Raw genomic sequence first — 18,570 nt, 5'->3', positions numbered from 1 at the left:
CAGATTCTGACTGGACTCTGCCAGACAATGTCTGGACACCAGTCGTTTAACAGCTTCCATAGGCAGCTACAGTGGTAACCCCAATACAGCCCATCTCCCCATTTCGCAGGTGAGAAAGCTGGCTCCTTCCGCAGAGAATTACACAGAAGGTCAAGCAAATGGCTGGTGCGGAGCCCAGACTGGCCCTCAGTTTTCTGACTTTCGGTCCAATATGTGGAGGCTACAGATGTCACGACCACGCCCGTGTGCATGATGGTACAAGGGCACCACACCAGGCGGCTCAAGGACATCCAGCTCTCAGACTGAGGATACGAAAATATTAATCCAAGGGAACAGACCCCCAAAGGTGTGAAGTTTGGGTCTAGTTGTTTTGTCTGTGATTCTTTTTAAAGAGTGAAGAACCAAAATATGAATTGTGGATAGACCTGATACCCCACTGTTTGTGGCAGAGAAGAGCCCACAGCCCTGCTGCAACCACCGGCATAAGCAGCTCAAGACTCCCCGAACCCCAGCTGCACCAGAAGGAGACAGGTGACTCGGAAGTTGAAGCCCCCAGACTGGCCAGAGCCAATCAGACCAGAGGTGGAAGCGATGACTTGGGTCTGGACACGTGAGAATGACAACCGGGTCTCCGGGTGAATGGACCTCTGTCCCCTGAAATAAATAAGGACAAAATCCTACCAGGTCACCAGAGTTGCCACAGAGCATTTGTTCAGGCCACTCGGCAAGTGAGAGAGAAAATCTAGCCAAAGGAAAACATAGGAAAGGAACAGAGACTTTTCCTACCACCGTAACAGGGCCTGATATGCTGAAAGATAACAGAGGTGGAGGAATTCCATTTGGACAGAGGTTATGGTCAAATCATGGGGTTTTATTTCAACAACTGGGAAAACCGCATACACAGTTTATTCCACTTTGCTAAAGAACCAAGATTGATCCATAGGCTCTGGAAAAGACAACTGGGGGGGTTGCCCAGCAGCACATGGATAGTCTGCTTCATTTCTTACATTTCTGTATCTTCCAGAATCTCAAGTCACCTGGCTCCAGGGAACTTTCCAGGTGGGCGCCCCAAGACAAGCCCCACCCTCTCCTCTAGGAGGAGGTCGGCAAACCCCAAAGGCCCCCGCAGGGATGGTCCTAGCAGCGTTCCCACCGTAGCCAAACACTGGAGACAATGCAAACACAGCCCACTCAACAGGACTTAGCAAGAGAGGGACAGGACTCTATCCCCGGGTGAGCCCACCTGGGCAGCCAGGGACGCCTTGGGGGTGGGGCCACACTGCAGGGAGGGGCCCAAATTCCGGCTCATCCCTGTTGGACAGGACCCCAGGGGACTTAAAACCCTGGTCCTCGGTCTCGATGAGGCCAGTCCCTGTCTGGACACAGCCTGAGCAATGGCTACTTTCATGCACACATTAATCTTGCACTACCACCTCCAGTGTCTTCACCATGTTGCACTCTTCAAAACACTCACACTTGACCTCGAGCTGGCCTGACTTTTGCAGGCCCAGAGTAGTCTGCTTCGGGGGTGGGGGGTGGGGGAAGCCCGAGGCCTGTCCAGACCAGCCCTAATACCAAGAGCCCTTCAGACAATCATGCTTTTCTCCTTTTCCTTGCCTGGCGCTCTCAAAAGGCTAGTTCTCTTCTAAACAGAAATCACCGCTGTTTGTGTTGTTGTCGTTGTTGTTTTTAATGGAGGGAAAGCCTGGAAAGCAGACGGTCTTCCTGTGGAACCCCACGTGGGAAGGTGAGGGACGCCTTGCGGGTGGGGCCACACTGCAGGGAGGGGCCCGCAATGTATGGCAACCAGATTTCCCACCCCCAAATTCTGGCTCATCCCTGTTGGAAAGGACCCCAGAGGACTTAAAACCCTGGTCCTCGGTCTCGATGAGGCCAGTCCCTGTCTGGGGTCTGAAAGATCCCAGAGCCGGCGAGCCTGCTCGGTGGAGGCCCTCTCTCCTCACGAAGCCCCTGGCAGCAGCAGGCTGACTTCCGCAGGTGCTCACCCACCCGCAGCATCGCCCGGTTTCCCGTCTCAGGATCTCTCCCCACTCTGAGAACAAGTTTAAAGCCCCATTAGCAAAACCGATTTTAAGCCAAACCAGTAAAGGGGAGGCCCCGCCACAGATGGTTTTCTCTTGCTTATGACACGGAAGGCGACCAAGGAGCTCCCGGTTGCTGGGGACCTGGCCCGGGATTCCCCCAGGGTTTGGATGTGCAACACTCGGGACTCCTCCCATCCCCGAAACCCACTGTCAGGGCCAAAGGGTCGGGGCTCGTTGCGGTGAAAGGCCGGCTCTCAGTGGCAGACGCCGCTGGGTTCTGTGCAGGTGTGTGTACGGGGGGTAAGAAACCACACCCACAGCCCTGCACCCCCTCGCCCGCCAGGCTTCCTTTCAGCCCTGAGTCTCTGCTGATTTGTTTATGCTCTGGTTTCGTGTTTGGTCTTAAAAGTACTAGATCTTGGGGTCTACACCTCAGAGTGTCGCCCACGAAAAAGACAAGAGGACTGCGTCGTACCATCCCGGGCTCGGGTGAGACAAAACGCCAAGGTGAGAGCCAAGAAGGCACTATCTGAGGTCTATGCCAGAGGGGTGTTTTGCTGTGCAGTTTTCTTATCCTTTGAAATGCTTAAAACATTTGGGTTTGAAGATATTTATGGCAGCCTGTTTTTTTTCTACATTAATATTTAAAACTTATTTTTTCAGTTTATCATTGTCAACTCTTAGATAGTTGGATGGTCTCAGCTGTCTTTTGTATCCAAGATTGGAGTTTTATTTAGCTCATCAGAAACCAGCCTAGATTTTCTGAGTCTACAACCGCGTCCCTCTCAGGAGCTCTGTGTCTGAGGAGGGTGTTATTGCACCTGCTCAGAGCTGGGAATCCTTTCCTCTCTGCACCCCCCCCAGTTGCCATGGTGATTATAAAGGCCTCATTGATGAGGGCAGAGCCACGGAGCATGGCCCAGTCCCCGGGGGCGGGGCGGGGGGGGGGGGAGGCTTTCCGCAGCCACAGCCGCCGCAGCAGAGCACAGACGACATGGGCTGCTCCTGGAAGGGGTCGGCTCACTTCCACGGTGCCCTGCCAGGTGTGGGCTTGTGCCAACCAGCCCTGGGAACACCCACACCCTGCAACAGGAGATAGGTTCTTCAGAGGATGGACAGGAAGGGTTTGCAGTTGACACATTTTCATGGCTGTTCCTTCTGTTAGGAGGACTCTGAGGTAGAACTGCCGCAGTCTTGAAAGAAATCTGCTAAATCCTCGTTCAGTTTTGGTTTATTTTGCTGGAGGCGTTGGAAGAGACTGGAAACTGGTGTTGAGGGTCCCGAGTGTTGGTATTTTCTTTTTTTGATCTTTTTTTATTATTATTATTATTTTTAATTTCCCCAAAACATTAGTTTTTTTCTACTGTATAGCAAGGTGACCCAGTTACACATGCATGTATACATTTTTTCTCACATTATCATGTTCCATCATAAGTGATAGACACAGTTGCCAGTGCCACACAGCAGGATCTCATTTCTCATCCATTCCAAAGGCAATAGTTTGCATCTCTTAACCCCAAGCTCCCAGTCCATCCCATTCCCTCCCCCTCCCCCTTGGCAACCACAAGTCTATTCTCCAAGTCCATGATTTTCTTTTCTGTGGAAAGGTTCATGTGTGCCTTATATTAGATTCCAGATGGAAGTGATATCATGTGGTATTTGTCTTTCTCTTTCTGACTTACTTCACTCAGGATGAGAGTCTAGTTCCATCCATGTTGATGCAAATGGCATTGTTTTGTCCTTTTTGTGGTTGAGTAGTATTCCATTGTGTATATATACCACCTCTTCCGAATCCAGTTGTCCGTCGATGGACATGTGGGTTGTTTCCATGTCTTGGTTATTGTGAATAGAGCTGCAATCAATGTAAGGATGCATGTCTTTTTCAAGGAAAGTTTTGTCCGGATATGTGCCCAAGAGTGGCATTGCTGGGTCATAGGGTAGTTCTATGCATAGTTTTCTAAGGTACCGCCATACTCTTCTCCATAGTGGCTGTATCAGCTTACATTCCCACCAACAGTGCAGGAGGGTTCCCTTTTCTCCATACCCCCTCCAGCACTTGCTATTTGTGGACTTAGGAGTGATGGCCACTCTGACGGGTGTGAGGTGGTATCTCCTGGTAGTTTTGATGTGCATGTCTCTAATAATCAGGGATGTTGAGCATTGTTTCATGTGCTTGTTGGCCATCTGTGTATCTTCCTTGGAGAAATGTCTATTCAGGTCTTTCTTGCCCATTTTCCCCTTGGGTTGCTGGCTTTTTTGCTGTTGAGTTGTATAAGTTGTTTGTATGTCTTAGAGATCAAGCCCTTGTTGGTTCATCATTTGAAACGGTTTTCTCCCATTCTGTAAGGTGTCTTTTTGGTGTCCTTTGCTGTGCAAAAGCTTGTCCGTTTGATTAGGTCCCACTGGCTTCTTTTTGCTTTTGTTTCTGTTGCTTTGGGAGACTGACCTGAGAAAACATTTGTAAGGTTGAGGTCAGAGAATGTTTTGCCTATGTTCCCTTCCAGGAGATTGATGGTATCTTGTCTTACATGTAAGTCTTTGAGCTATTTTGAGTTTACTTTTGTGCGTGGTGTGAGGGTGTGTTCTAGTTTCATCGATTTGCATGCAGCTGTCCAGGTTTCCCAGCAATACTTGCTGTAGAGACTGTCTTTTCCCCATTTTATATTCTTGCCTCCTTTGTCAAAGATTAATCGACCATAGGTGTCTGGGTTTATCTCTGGGGTCTCTCTTCTGTTCCATTGGTCTATGTGTTTTGGTCCCAGTACCACACTGTCTTGATGACAGTGGCTTTGTAATATTGCCTGAAGTCTGGGAGAGTGATGCCTCCTGCTTGGTTTTTGTTCCTCAGAATTGCTTTGGCAATTCTGGGTCTTTTGTGGGTCCATATAAATTTTTGGATTGGGAGCTCTCGTCGTGGCTCAGTGGTTAACAAATCCGACTAGGAACCAAGAAGTTGCGGGTAAAATCCCTGGCCTTGCTCAGTGGGTTAAGGATCCAGCATTGCCGTGAGCTGTGGTGTAGGTTGCAGACGAGGCTTGGATCCTGCGTTGCTGTGGTTCTGGCATAGGCCAGCGGCTACAGCTCCAATTGGACCCCTAGCCTGGGAACCTCCACGTGCTGCAGGTCCGGGCCTAGAAAGGACAAAAAAAAAAATTTTTTTTTTGGATTGTTTGTTCTAGTTCTGTGAAAAATGTCATGGGTGATTTGATAGGGATTGCATTGAATCTGTAGATTGCTTTGGGTAGTATGGCCATTTTTACAATATTAATTTTTCCAACCCAGGAGCATGGAATAGCTTTCCGTTTCTTTACATCTTCTTTAATTTCCTTGATTAATGTTTTATAGTTGTTTTACTTCCTTGGTCAGGGGTATTCCCAGGTATTTGCTTTTTTGGGGGTGGGTATTTTCAGCCACACCAAGAGGCTGGAAGAGCGGTGTGTACAGGGGTCGTGCTACTGGAAAAGCACAGAATTCCTTATTTTTAAAGCAAAATTGTATGCTAAATTTGGGTGCTAAAGATGACATATTTTTAAAAATTTTATGGTTTTTTTTGATCAATGGGTAACTGTTGAGGCCTGATTTCAGTGGCTGAGTCAGTGTGTACTGCTAAATGTCCAACAGTCAGCTCTGGGCAGGGCCGTGTTGATTCGCAGCCGGTTTCCATGGCATGAATGTTGTCGTGGGGCTCTTTTCCAGCCAGTGCGGCCCACCCCCGGGTCTGGGGAGACCACGCCAGTCAGCTGTCAGGAGCCCCAGCGGCACCAGGGTGAGCTCTGTCCTGTGACCCTTTGGACTCACAGGGTGCCTGGGGCAGCTCTGTGGGCGGCAGGGTGACGGCAGAGGGCTCTGTTGCACTCCAGCCCAGGTGGCTTTTGCGACGTCAGGCTGGGCATGGGGTTGTTTGCAACAGGCCGGGCTCAGCGTGTGAGGGCTTCTGAGCTGGATGAGCGCCCCAGCGTCTCTGCTGTAACTGAAACAGCGCTAAATGGTAACAGGGCATTTACCTTGGGTTTTGTACTTTTCTGAGTGTTTTCACACGTTATCTCCTTTAATTTTTGCAACATCCCTGAGCCATTTTTTTCCTCCTGAGGTAAGAGATAACTGTTCTCGGTAGCAGATGGCAAGCCCGGTCTCTTAGATGGTAAACTGGGGTGAAGCAGAGCTGAATCCGACCTGGAGCCATGACCGACCCTCTCTTCCTCCAGCTGAGATAGCATTTGCTTCTCCAGCTGCGAGGCATCGCGTGCAAGTTCCAGGTTTGCTCCTGGTGAGCCCTTCCTGTTGCTGGCAGAGGTGAGGGCATGGTCATTTGTGGGTGAGAGGAAGTGATCTGAGCACCTTTGCCGGAGCCAGGCGGGCTGCGAACCCCGATCCAGAAGAGGCGAAGGGCCTTGGGACTCCACGCTCGGAATCTGCTCACTCATCAAAACGCCCCCTGAAGCCCACTGGTGGGAGCCAGGGACCTGGACTTTGTAGAAATGCTGCCCCTGCCTATAACTGGCATTTGGAGTTAACTTTCCCAGAGAGAAATCTTCAAACAGCTCTGGTTTGGATGTGACGGAAAACACACAGGTTACATCTACGAGATGATTCCTTATCCGCTCCTGTCTTGACAATTAGAGATTTTGAAGAGTTGATTCGATTAACTGGTAAATCGATCTAGAAACTGGGACAAATGGAACAAATAATATTTCAAGGCGTTCCATCGTGGTGCAGCAGAAACGAATCCGACTAGGAACCATGAGGTGCGGGTTCGATCCCTGGCCTCGCTCGGTGGGTTAAAGATCTGGCATTGGCGTGAGCTGTGGTGTAGGTCGCAGATGTGGCTCGGATCCCACGTTGCTGTGGCTGTGGTGTAGGCCGGCGGCTACAGCTCTAATTGGCCCCCTAGCCTGGGAACCTCCACATGCTACTGGTGTGGCCCTAAAAAGACCAAAATATATATATATATATATATATATATATTTCGAGTGTCTTAACAAATGTGCACGTCCCAAGCAGGGGCACTGCCCTCAAGGCTGGGGGTCCAGCTGGGAAACGGTGACACCTCCTTGCACTCCCCTCACTCGTTCCTCCGTGGGGCGGGGTGGGGTGGGGACGCTCCAGGTGCAGGCGAAGCAAAGGCAACCCCAGCAGGGTGACAGCTGAGGACGGGCAGGCCAGCCAGCATCGGGAGGACGGTCCTGGAGAGGCCTGGTGAGGCGAGGGCCCCTTGGCACTGTCTAACTGTACTCATGGCCGGGGCCATGAGGGGTGATGATGGGCCACTGGGAACTGCAGCAGGCCACCTCTATGCCCTGGAGCCAGGTGGACCGGGCCGAGCAGCCTTGGACCATGAACCTGAAATGCACTCAGTGGAGCCTGCCCCAGTTCACTGCTGGCCGAGGCTAGCAGGGCCCTCCAGGAAGGCTAAGGAGGATGCCAGCAGCCTGACGGCGAAAAGGCGTGGGATCGGCCTGCTCGAACCCCACTGTGCAGAGGTGAACCCCGGGGCGTTTGCATCCTTGGCGCCCTGACTCGAGGGAAGACAGGCAGCAGGCGGCACAGCCGGGCTCTGAAACTGCACCTCTTTCTCACGGGGATTCGTGTCATTTGCTGTTTACTTCACACTCCCGTTATTTTCCAGTGTTGATGATTTGTTATAAAGCCACACCAAACACGACCAAATGAGGGTCTTGGCAATGATGCTGACGTGGCCGCCCCAGAAAGATGCAAAGAAGCAGAGTCCTCAGCCCCAACACGGTGATGTCTTTTAACCCCCGATAACGGGCAGCCCAGGTGCAGGAAGAATCAGCCCGTCTCTCCCTGGACATGCAGGGCCCAGAGCGCTGAGGGGAAGGGAGGCGAGCCTGCCTCCTGGCCCAGTGGCCCATCTGCCCTCCCGCCTGCTGACCCGCCAACTGCCCAGAGGCTGAGAGGAACTTCCAGATGCAGCTGCCTGGCTGGCAAACCGCAGGCACAGCCACGCAAGCGGAGGCGCGAGGAGACGGCTTATGTCCTTCCTGCCTCTCCCGCATCCCCACAAACCCCTGCGGAGACAAACCTGATGGAAAGAAGCACACGGGACCTCCAGAGGCCCATGCACCTGCACTCGTGCTCACTTTTGAACACACGTGTGCATGAAGCATGTACTCAAATGGAGCTGAATCAATTCAAACTCATCTAAGTCATTAATGTGAGGCTCAAAATTGCAGTGCTTTTCCTGTTAACATGCCAAATTAAACTCTGCTCCACACCATTTAACTCAGCAATTAACTTCCATTCCCTTTTAGTTTTGATTAATTGGAACCTGGGAGTGGAACGGGCCTCCTGGCCACGCAGCGTGATGTGCCCCCACGCCTCCCGGCTGCGGGCTGCGAGCTGCGGGCCAAGGCTGGGAGCGAGGTCCTGCTCACGTAGCGGGCTCAGCAACACGGGTTATCTCCCCACCAGGCACAACACAAAGGGGTGAGCCATGCGGTGTGCTCGTTGCCAGGTCTTTCCCCATTTATAGGCACAGGAAACGGTCCCGAAGGGCACTAGCAGCTGGTGCCAGCCGCTGGCTCTGGGAGGGTGGATGCGCTGGAGTGAGGGGCCAGGGAGGAAATACTGCACGTTTTAGTCTCTGTATTTCCAAACTGTTTGGCTTTTTCTTTTTTTCTTTTCTTTTTCCTTTTTTTTTTTCTTTTTTGGCCGCCCCAAGGTATATGGAGCTCCTGGGCCAGGGATGAGATCTGAGCCACAGCCGTGAACCAAGCCAGGGATGGAAACCGCATCCCAGCGCTTCCAAGATGCTGATGGTCCCACTGTGCCACAGCGGGAGCTCCCCAGACTGTTCATTTTTCATGAGAATATATCATGCACTCTCGGTATAATACGTTTTTTTTGAACCAATACATGACAAACCAAAAAGAGAAAAGCAGGTAAATACTCCAGGAATCACCGTTTTCCCTTTCCATAGAATGAGATTTTGCCGCTACCTTCTATAATCAGAGTAACTCAGAAGTGGGCCCGGGAGGAGTCACCCGGCTCTATTTCTCCAGGGGAGGATGGCTGACCAGAGCCCACCTCCCTACGCACACGTATCAAAGACGGGGTGAAAACTTTAGGAAGAGAAAAGAGAACGTGCCTAGACGGGATCATCAGAATGAGCTGCGGTTACCTCCGGGTAGTTTGATTGTGTCCCTTATTCTTTGCCTTAATTCCACACGTTAGAGGTCATAATTAGGAAAATAAAACAGTGTTTATTTTTAAAAATCCGCTGAACAGATGTGAATGTAAGCAGTGAGAGCTTACACACTATGACTCAGTGAAAAATTAGACCTTCCCGCGTCTTCCCTGATGGCCAACGAGGCCCCTCATTCTGCCCACTGCCGCTGACAAGTCCTGTGTGTCAGGTCCCACCCTGGCCCCCAACCTCAGAGCCTGCAGTGAGGGAGCTGAGCACATGCACCCGTTCAGAGCAAAGGAGGAGGAGGCCCTAAAGCAACTAGGAGGACTTCCTAGAAGAGGAGCTTTTTGGCATCATCATTGTAACATTCAATTAAGTGGTGTGTGTCAGCTAGAAAATGACAAAAGACACCAACTTTCTTTCCTTTTTTTCTGTCTTTTTTTCCCCATTTTTTTAGGGCCACACCCATGGCATACGGAGGTTGCCAGGCTAGGAGCTGAATCACTGCTGCAGCTACTGGCCTACACCAGAGCCACAGCAACATGGGATCCGAGCCACGTCTGCGACCTACACCACAGCTCACCGCAACGCCGGATCCTTAACCCACGGAGCAAGGCCAGGGATCCAACCCACATCCTCATGGATGCTAGCTGGACTCGCGTCTGCTGCACCACCACAGGAACTCCGACACAACGCTATTTCTAGTACGTTTTATTTTAATTAAGCCTCGCAGCAAGGCATCCTTCCTAAGGACTCGAGGAGTATTTTACTACCTGACAGAATGTCTCTGGAAAAACTAGGACACTAGAAAGTTCTGGAAACCATCACCATTTACGTTTTATGGGTAATAATGTTTGGTGGCACCTAAAGCACTTGGTTCCCATTTTCTACCCTCCAAACAGCTGTTCAGCTTTAAACCAATACACGTAGGCACCCACCTTGCCGAATTAAGGTCCCCAATTCTCTCTTAATACAAAAATAAAACAAATAAAAATCCTTGACATCTCGACAGCATGTCCTTTCCGTACGTTTCTAGGACTCCAGACAGACTGTTAGAGGAGCAGGGCCTGTGGTTCTCTGCCACAGCACCCCCTCATTTCTGCCCCATCCCTGGGACGCCCGTGGACAGCCAGAACGGCCCCACGCTCGCCACACAGAACACCCGAGGCCGTGTTGGAACGAAGGCGCGTGAGCCCCTCACCTGGCTCTGACCCCAGGTCACGGGCAAGCAGAAGCCAGTCGGTGAGGTGGGGCACAGACGCAGGTGTGTCCAGAAGCTGTTTAGACGAGACTTGCCTCGGGGCCACACACCAAATGGAAACCGTCCAGTGAGATGAGCAGAGCTTGGATGGGAGCCCTGCTTCCTCTCCTTGGAGCTCAACAGACACGCAAAAAAGAACCCAGCGCGGGAGCAGGGTGCGTGGGAGGGCAGCTCAGAGCTGGAGACGAGCTCTGCCTGCATCCAGCCTGCAGGCAGCCAGCTTCTCTAGGATGCAGGTGGGGCCCCTGGGGTTCCAGACATGCCTGAGAAAAGCACGTGCTCTGGGCCACCCCAGCCACCCCAACAGGCAGGGAGTGCATGTGAGGCCACACCTGAGCCACGATTTATCCCCCGTGCCGGTCTGGTCAGGATGGAGGAAGCAGCTGGAGGCAGAGGGTAAGGAGGCCAGGCCCCCAGGGGCCAGAGCAGGTGGCCTGCAGGAGGGCACTGCCGGGCAAGGACCCACGAGAAAGGCAAGATCACGTTCTGCTGGGAGAGAGGCAGCAAACCATTGCGGCTGCTTGCTCGATGGTCAACTGGCTAAGGCTGAAGCATGCTACGATGACCCCATCCCCACAGCTCAGGGACCTGGGCCAGCTCGGGACTTGTCTGCAGGTCAGCAGGTCAGCTGCGGGGACTGAGCAAAAGAAACAGCTCACTGGGAAGCAGGCTTGTCCACACAGGGTTCACTCCCTGGAGGCTGCCCAGAAGGGCTGCCCCTCCACCCAGCAAAGCTCCCCCGTGGCCAGGACACGCCAGCTTCCCAAGCCCCTTGTCCACAGAGAGGCCAGGACGTCATCAAGAACTGAGGACACAGTTAAGTGAGGAGAAAAGACTGAAGGGCCAAGGACACAGCAGAAGAGCCGAGCTTCCTTAAAGGAATTGCTTCTCTGACCCAGATCAATGGCCCCTACGGATACAGAAAAGAGCCCGCAGGTGTGCAGCAAAAAAAAAAAAAAAGAAGAAGAAGAAAGAAGAAAAAATCTCCAGGTTACAAATGCTGGCCCCACATCTGTACACACTATAGACAGATGAACACAACTTCTCTCCCCAGATTCAGGGATTTTTCAAAGAAAATTCCTCTCAGGGCACCCAGAGCAGCATGGATCACTGAAAGCACTAGGGCTGCCCCAAACTGACAGACTTCAGAATAAACCCTAAATTTCTTCATGATCTTTTTTTAAAAAATTTAAAAAGCTGGGAGTTCTCGTCGTGGTGCAGTGGTTAACGAATCCGAATAGGAACCATGAGGTTGTGGGTTCGATCCCTGGCCTTGCTCCGTGGGTTAAGGATCCGGTGTTGCCGTGAGCTGTGGTGTAGATTGTAGATCATGTTGCTGTGGCTGTGGTGTAGGCCGGTGGCTACAGCTCCAATTGGACCCCTAGCCTGGGAACCTCCATATGCTGTGGGGAGCAGCCCAAGAAATGGCAGAAAGACAAAAAAAAAATAATTAAAAAGCTGTAATTCTTTAAGTTGAAGTATAGTTGATTTACAAAATTATGCTAGTTTCAGATGTACAGCAAAAAGATAGATAGATAGATATTCTTTTTGAGATGCTTTTCCCTTATAGGCTATTACAAAAGAGTCAACATAGCTCCCTATGCTACATAGGTGCTTGTTACTTACTCATTTTATATATAGTAGTGTGTATCTCCTAATCTCAAACTCCTGCTTCATCCCTCCTCCATCCCCTTTCCCCTTTGGTGACCATAAATTTGTTTTTCAAGTCAATGAGTCTGTTTCTGTTTTGTAAATAAGTTCATTTGCATCATATTTTAGATTCCACATATAAGTGATATCACATGGTATTTGTCTTTCTCTAACTTCACTTGGTATGAGAGTCTCTAGTTCCACCTATGTTGCTGCAAATGGTATTATTTTGTTCTTTTTTATGGCTGAGTAGTATTCCACTGTGTATATATACCACATCTCCTTTATCCATTCCTATGTTGATGGGCATTGAGGTTGCTTCTGTGTCTTGGCTGTTGTAAACAGTGCTGCTTCACCCTGGGGTGCAGGTGTCTTTTTGAACTGTGGTTTTCTCTGGATATCTGCCCGCAAGTGGGATTGTTGGATCATACAGAAAGGCTATTTTTAGTTTTTTTGAGACATCTCCATACTGTTCTCCGTAGTGGAACAGTGGCCGCACCAATTTACATTCCCACCAACAGTGTAAGAGGGTTTCCTTTTCTCTACACCCTCTCCAGCATTTGCTATTTGTAGATTTTCTTAATGACGGCCATCCTGACTGGTGTGAGGTGGTGCCTCACTGCAGTTTTGGTTTGCAGTTGTTCTCTAATGATTAGTGATGCTGAACATCTTTTCATGGGCCTGTTATCCATCTGTATGTCTTCTTTGGAGAAATGTCTGTTTAGATCGTCTGCCCATGTTTTGATCGGGTTGTTTGTTTGTTTTATTGAGTTGCATGAGCTGCTTGTATACTGTGGAAATTAGTCCTTTGTTGGTTGTATCATTTTCAAAATTTGTCCCCCATTTTGTAGGTTGTCTTTTTATTTATGGTTTCCTTTGCTATGCAAAAGCTTCTAAGTTTAATTACGTCTCATTTGTTTATTTTTGTTTTTATTTCCATGACTCTAGGAGTCAGATCCAAAAAGATACTGCTACAATTTATGTCAAAAAGTGCTCTATGGGGAGTTCCCGTTGTGGCGCGGTGGTTAACGAATCCAACTAGGAACCATGAGGTTGTGGGTTCGATCCCTGCCCTTGTTCAGTGGGTTAAGGATCTGGTGTTGCCATGAGCTGTGGTGTAGGTCGCAGATGCAGCTCGGATCCCGAGTTGCTATGGCTCTGGTGTAGGCTGGTGGCTACAGCTCAGATTCGACTCCTAGCCTGGGAACCTCCATATGCTGCGGAAGCAGCCCAAGAAATGGCAAAAAGACAAAAAAAAAAGTGTTCTATGGTTTCCTCTGGAGTCTTACATTTAGGTCTTTAATCCATTTTTAGTTTATTTTTGTGTATGGTGCGAGAGAATGTTTTAATTTCATTCTTTCACACGTAACTATCCATTTTTCCCAGAATGACCTACTGAAGAGCCTGTCTTTTCTCCACTGTGTATTCCTGCCTCCTTTGTCACAGATTAAGTGACCACAGGTGGATGGGTTTATTTCTGGGCTCTCTATCTTGGTCCATTGGTCTATGCGTCTGTCTCTGGGCCAGGGCCACACCATGTTGATGATGGCAGCTTTGCAGTATAGTTTGGAGCCATTCAGTTGGTCTCACTTGTATTCTCCACCACAGGAAGACCAGCAAGGGCATCAGTGGGAAAATGGACAGGGGAGGGGTGGTGTGCCACCAGAATCATTTCCCAGCACAAGGATCTCCTCAGACAACGCTCAGGTCCCCAAGTAGAGGCTGGCATGCAAATGCTGCATGCTAAATCCCAAAGCATTCTCCAGGAATTGGAATTGCCTAAGAAAAGCTGGAGTTCCCGTCATGGCGCAGTGGTTAAAGAACCCGACTAGGAACCATGAGGTTGCGGGTTCAATCCCTGGCCTTGCTCAGTGGGTGAAGGATCCGGCATTGCCGTGAGCTGTGGTGTAGGTCTCAGATACGACTCGGATCCCGCGTTGCTATGGCTCTGGTGTAGGCTGGTGGCTACAGCTCCGATTAGACCCCTAGCTTGGGAACTTCCATATGCCGCGGCAGTAGCCCAAGAAATGGCAAAAAAAAAAAAAAAACAAAACAAAGAAAAGGAAAGAAAAGCAAGAAAATGGCCTCAGTGGTGAAGATCAACACCCACAGACTTGGCCTCCACATCCTGCTGATGAAAGGCTCCTTCTAAGGCCATGCCGTCAACATCTTTATCTGAGATTTATAGCGCCACGAACTTGTGACTTATCCAGATCCTGCCCTCAGGGTCTAGAAGCCCAATCAGGTCATTACTGCCAAGTAAAGAACAATGATCCCAAAGTTCCACGGTGCTGCTTCTCTTACCTAAACAGCAGTAGCCAAAGCAGCAACATCATCTTCCTAAACGTGGAGAAAACGCTCATCACAAAGCCAACTTCGTAAACCCACTCCCCGGAAACCCCGTGAGACTCCCGGAGTCAGCCTCAAGAGCTGGGGGTCCAGAAGGATGCGCTCTCCCTCCAGGCAGCCCCGCCCCACAGAGCCACGGCTCCTCAGCCGGGGGCCTCAGAATGTCCAGATCCCACGGGCCGTCCAGGCTCTCCGGGTGGCCCACGGTTCATACCCCATTGATTTTACTGCTGCTACCTAATCTCTTTTTCAAACTGACTGTACTTTTTCATACTCCCAGTTGTCAAATTAAAGCTTCTTATTATTCTATTTTTTCCCAGTGCAATAAAGGAGAATAGCTCTGTTTATCACATTTGCCAAAGCACGCTGGGTACACCGGTAGATCACAACCAGCAGTTGATAAACCCAGCTGGTGATCACAAAACACGAAAATGAAGAAAAAATGTTCTGAGTGCTTCCTACAAAAATACTGATTTAGTATGCATCTTCCAGACGTCAAGAAAGCTTTAGAAGGAAAAGAAGAAAGGAGGGAGGGAGAGAGAAATGGAGGGTGGTTCCTTCTCATGCTGGGGGCCCAGCAGAGGACCCGGGGCTGCTTGGCCGAGGCCCCCAAAGGGCCAACCCAAGAAAGGCAGGAGGCGGTCTGAAACCCGAGCCCAGGCCTCTTCCAGATCCGGAGACCCCCAGCCCAGCCAGGCCCAGGGAGGCTCTTGCTGTGGTGAGGGATGCCCTTTCCTAGAGCCAGGTCCCCTCCCCCTGGCATCTGCTCCCTCTGCTCCTGGACCCCCGAGTCCCCATCGTTGAACTTCTGGGGCTGTTCCGCGCCCAAGTTCTTGTCCAGTTACTGCCCAGTGCTAACCCCACCCGAAGCCCACCTTCCAGGCACCTTCTTACTCCTGTCCACCCACCTCAGACACACAAGATATTTCCACCAAGAAGCTTCCATCTGTGGCCAGAACGGGGTGTTCAGGATTCCCCAGAGCTGTCCTCTGCAAGCGAGCTGGGGGCTTGGCTGGAGTCACCGCCCAAGGCAGGAGGCCTTAACCAGACCTGCCTCCCAAAATCAGCTGAGCAGACGCTGGAATGTCTTTATTCGACTGCTTTTTATTATAAGAGTAACACAAGACTGCTTTGATAAATGAAGCCATGCAAAGACACTTAAACGTATCCCGTGGACACCCCCTCCGAACGGTCTCTCGTTCTCCCAAAAGATACCCGCGGTCCTGTTCACACCCTTCCTCGCGGTCACACAGGAAGGAGAAAATGTGCGCTTCCCCAGAAAACCAGATCACACTGTAACCACGGCTCCACAACTTCCTTTTCCTACTTATCACACCATGGACATTTTCTCGGTCAGGAAATAGACATCTAACTCATTTTAAGTAGCTTTGTAATGTTCCTTACCACACATACACTATAATTTATGAAACGGTTCCCATAAACCATTCCCCTGTCGGTGGATTTACAGCTGTTATAGGTTTTTGCCACTGTAACTACTGTCGGATACCTCTGCTTTATATACGTGAATTTCAAAACTAAATCATCACTCGATAGGTTTTGCCAGTGTCACCAATGCACAGGCGGACCATCCAAGCACCTCGGCACCCGTCTCCCCGCCTTCTCACCAACTCGCATGTTATTCATCGTTTTGACTTTCAGTGATCGGTGGGTGAGGTTTGCAGCTGTATTTTTCTGATCACTACTGAGGGCAAACACATTTTCACATAGTATGTGGACCACTTTCACTTCCTCTTCTGCAAATTACCATTCACATCTCACCCAACCTCTTACGGAATTCTTAGCCATTTTCTTACACTGCGTGAGCTCTTTATAATTAAGAATACAAACCTTTGGTCCGCAGCGTTGCCAATGGTTTCTTCAGTCTGTTTATCCCGCAGCATACGGAGGTTCCCAGGCTAGGGGTCTCATCGGAGCTGTAGCTGCCGGCCTACCCCACAGCCACGGCCACGCAGGATCCGAGCTGCGTCTGGGACCTACACCACAGCTCACGGCAACACCAGATCCTTAACCCACTGAGCGAGGCCGGGGCTCGAACCCACGTCCTCATGGATACTAGTAGGGTTCACTAACCACGAAGCCACGATGGGAACTCCTGTTTGTCTTTTTTATAACTGTGGTCAAATGTCCACAAAAAGCGCCATCTTCACCACTGCCAGGTGCACAGCCGCAGAGTACTGAGTCCATCAGCCCTGCTGGGCAGCCTCACCGCCACCATCTCTGGAACGTCCCCATTTCCCCCAGTGAGACTCTGTCCCCATTAATCACGGACCCCTTTGCCCTCCCCCAGCCCCTGGTGCCCCCCACGCTTCCGAATCTACTCCTCTAGGGACCTCATACGAGTGGAATCATTAAGTATGTGTCCTTTTGCGACCTGTCTATTTCACTTAGCACGGGGCTCTGGAGGTTTCCATGCTGTAGCCCCTGCCAGAATTCCCGTTCTCAGGCTGAATAATGTTGCGCTCTGTGGATGAGCCACACTGCACTTATCCATTCACGTCCACCGACGCCTGGGCTGCTTCCGGGCCGCTGTGAATAACGCTGCTGTGAACGTGGAGATACGAATGTCTATTTGAGTCCCTGCATCCCTTTCTTTGTGTATTTACCAAGAAGGGGAATTGCTGGATCATGTGGGAACTTTATTTTTAATTTTTTTTGGAATCACCATACTGTTTTCCACAGCAGCTGCACCATTTCACATTCCCACCAACAGCGCACAAGGGCTCCGAGTTCTCCACATTCTTGATGAGAAATTGTGATTTTCTAGGGTGGTTTTTTCTAATAGTAGCTACCTGAATAAGTGGGACGTGGTAACGGTGTCTTTTGATGTTTCTTTATGAAGTATATTATCACAAGCATTTTAACTCTGCTGAACAAGGTTGGTTGGGCTTTTTGAAAATTCGTAGGATCACGCATATCTACCTACCCAAGAAAACGAGGGAGGAGAGAGCGAGGAACCCTGAGTCCGACCCCAGAACATGCGGGACCCCACTCACTGGCCTTCCCTTGGTGCTGGTCGTGGCTGCCGGCCCACACCCCTGCCCACTCCACACCCACTGCCAGGGTGAATCGTGGCCACCTCAGATCCAGGCCAGGGCCTTCTTTTATTGCTCTGTCAGTCTGCTCTGCCTCTCCAAGCCGGCCCTTAACTGTCCTAGAGAAAACTCAAGCATTGTCTGTCACCACAAATCAAGGCCTCGTATTGCTATTTACATTTAAATTGCTTCCCTTTTCCAAAGAACTCAAAGCTATTATCGGATATGATGCTAATGTCATTCCATGCCAGGGAGGCACGCTGAGGTTAGGGAAGGCCAGCCTCCTGGAGTAGATGCGACTTCCAGGCCTGCTCTTTGTCAAGGGCAGAGGGAGGGAATGGGGCTGAGGCTTTTATTCTGCTGGTGCCATCCTGGTCCCCAATTAAACCAAACGTGCACACTGGTTTCCTCTATCATCAAACTTCACCAAGTCAGGGCAGATGCTGTATTTTTTTAATGAAATTATTTTTTAAAAAAGCTGCCTCCAAATAAAAGCTTCACGAGGTACAGTAGCAAGGAGCCGAGGTGGGATCCAGCAAGAGGCCTGGCCGAGCAAGGTCGCTGCACAAAGGTGCTCAGGTTGGCCAACCTCGTGACAGCCACAAATCTTGTGACCTCAGATCACAAAGTTTCTGTCCTGCTTTCCTTCAGCCCAGGTCACCGCTTGTCATAACCTGCGCAGAATTCTCCCCGCAAAAGAAAAAAACACAAAACAGAACCGTCCAGACTGTCAGCCGGGCACGTGAGCTGGGGAGACACTGACACAGGGTTGATCTGTCTTGGCGTCTGCACACCGAGGGATGCTCGCCACACCTGGGTTTGACCTTCAGACCCTCAAACAGTGTCCCCTGAAGGCCTGGTGAGGACAAGCGACTCAGGAGAGGTGGGGCAGAGGGATGGTTCACCTTGGAGGGCCTTGCTGGACTGGACAAAAGGGTCCCAGGGGCCACACATCCCCACAAGTCGCCCCCCACCCCCGACAGGCCCCATGTTTGCACAGAGCCAGGTGGAGCCAGGGCACCTGTGCCAGGTGATAAGCGCCTTGGGCAGGATCCGGGCAGG

General features: G+C 50.6%; 1 protein-coding gene across 1 annotated transcript in view; it reads right to left on the bottom strand.

Annotated features, from left to right (window-relative positions):
* The window catches only part of PTPRN2 (protein tyrosine phosphatase receptor type N2), a 711,364-nt gene that overhangs the window by 631,767 nt on the left and 61,027 nt on the right, over positions 1-18,570 (bottom strand). The window lies entirely within an intron of this gene.

Source organism: Phacochoerus africanus, chromosome 16 (assembly GCF_016906955.1).
Source record: "Phacochoerus africanus isolate WHEZ1 chromosome 16, ROS_Pafr_v1, whole genome shotgun sequence".
NCBI lineage: Eukaryota > Metazoa > Chordata > Mammalia > Artiodactyla > Suidae > Phacochoerus > Phacochoerus africanus.
This window is presented reverse-complemented; position numbering and strand designations above follow the sequence as displayed.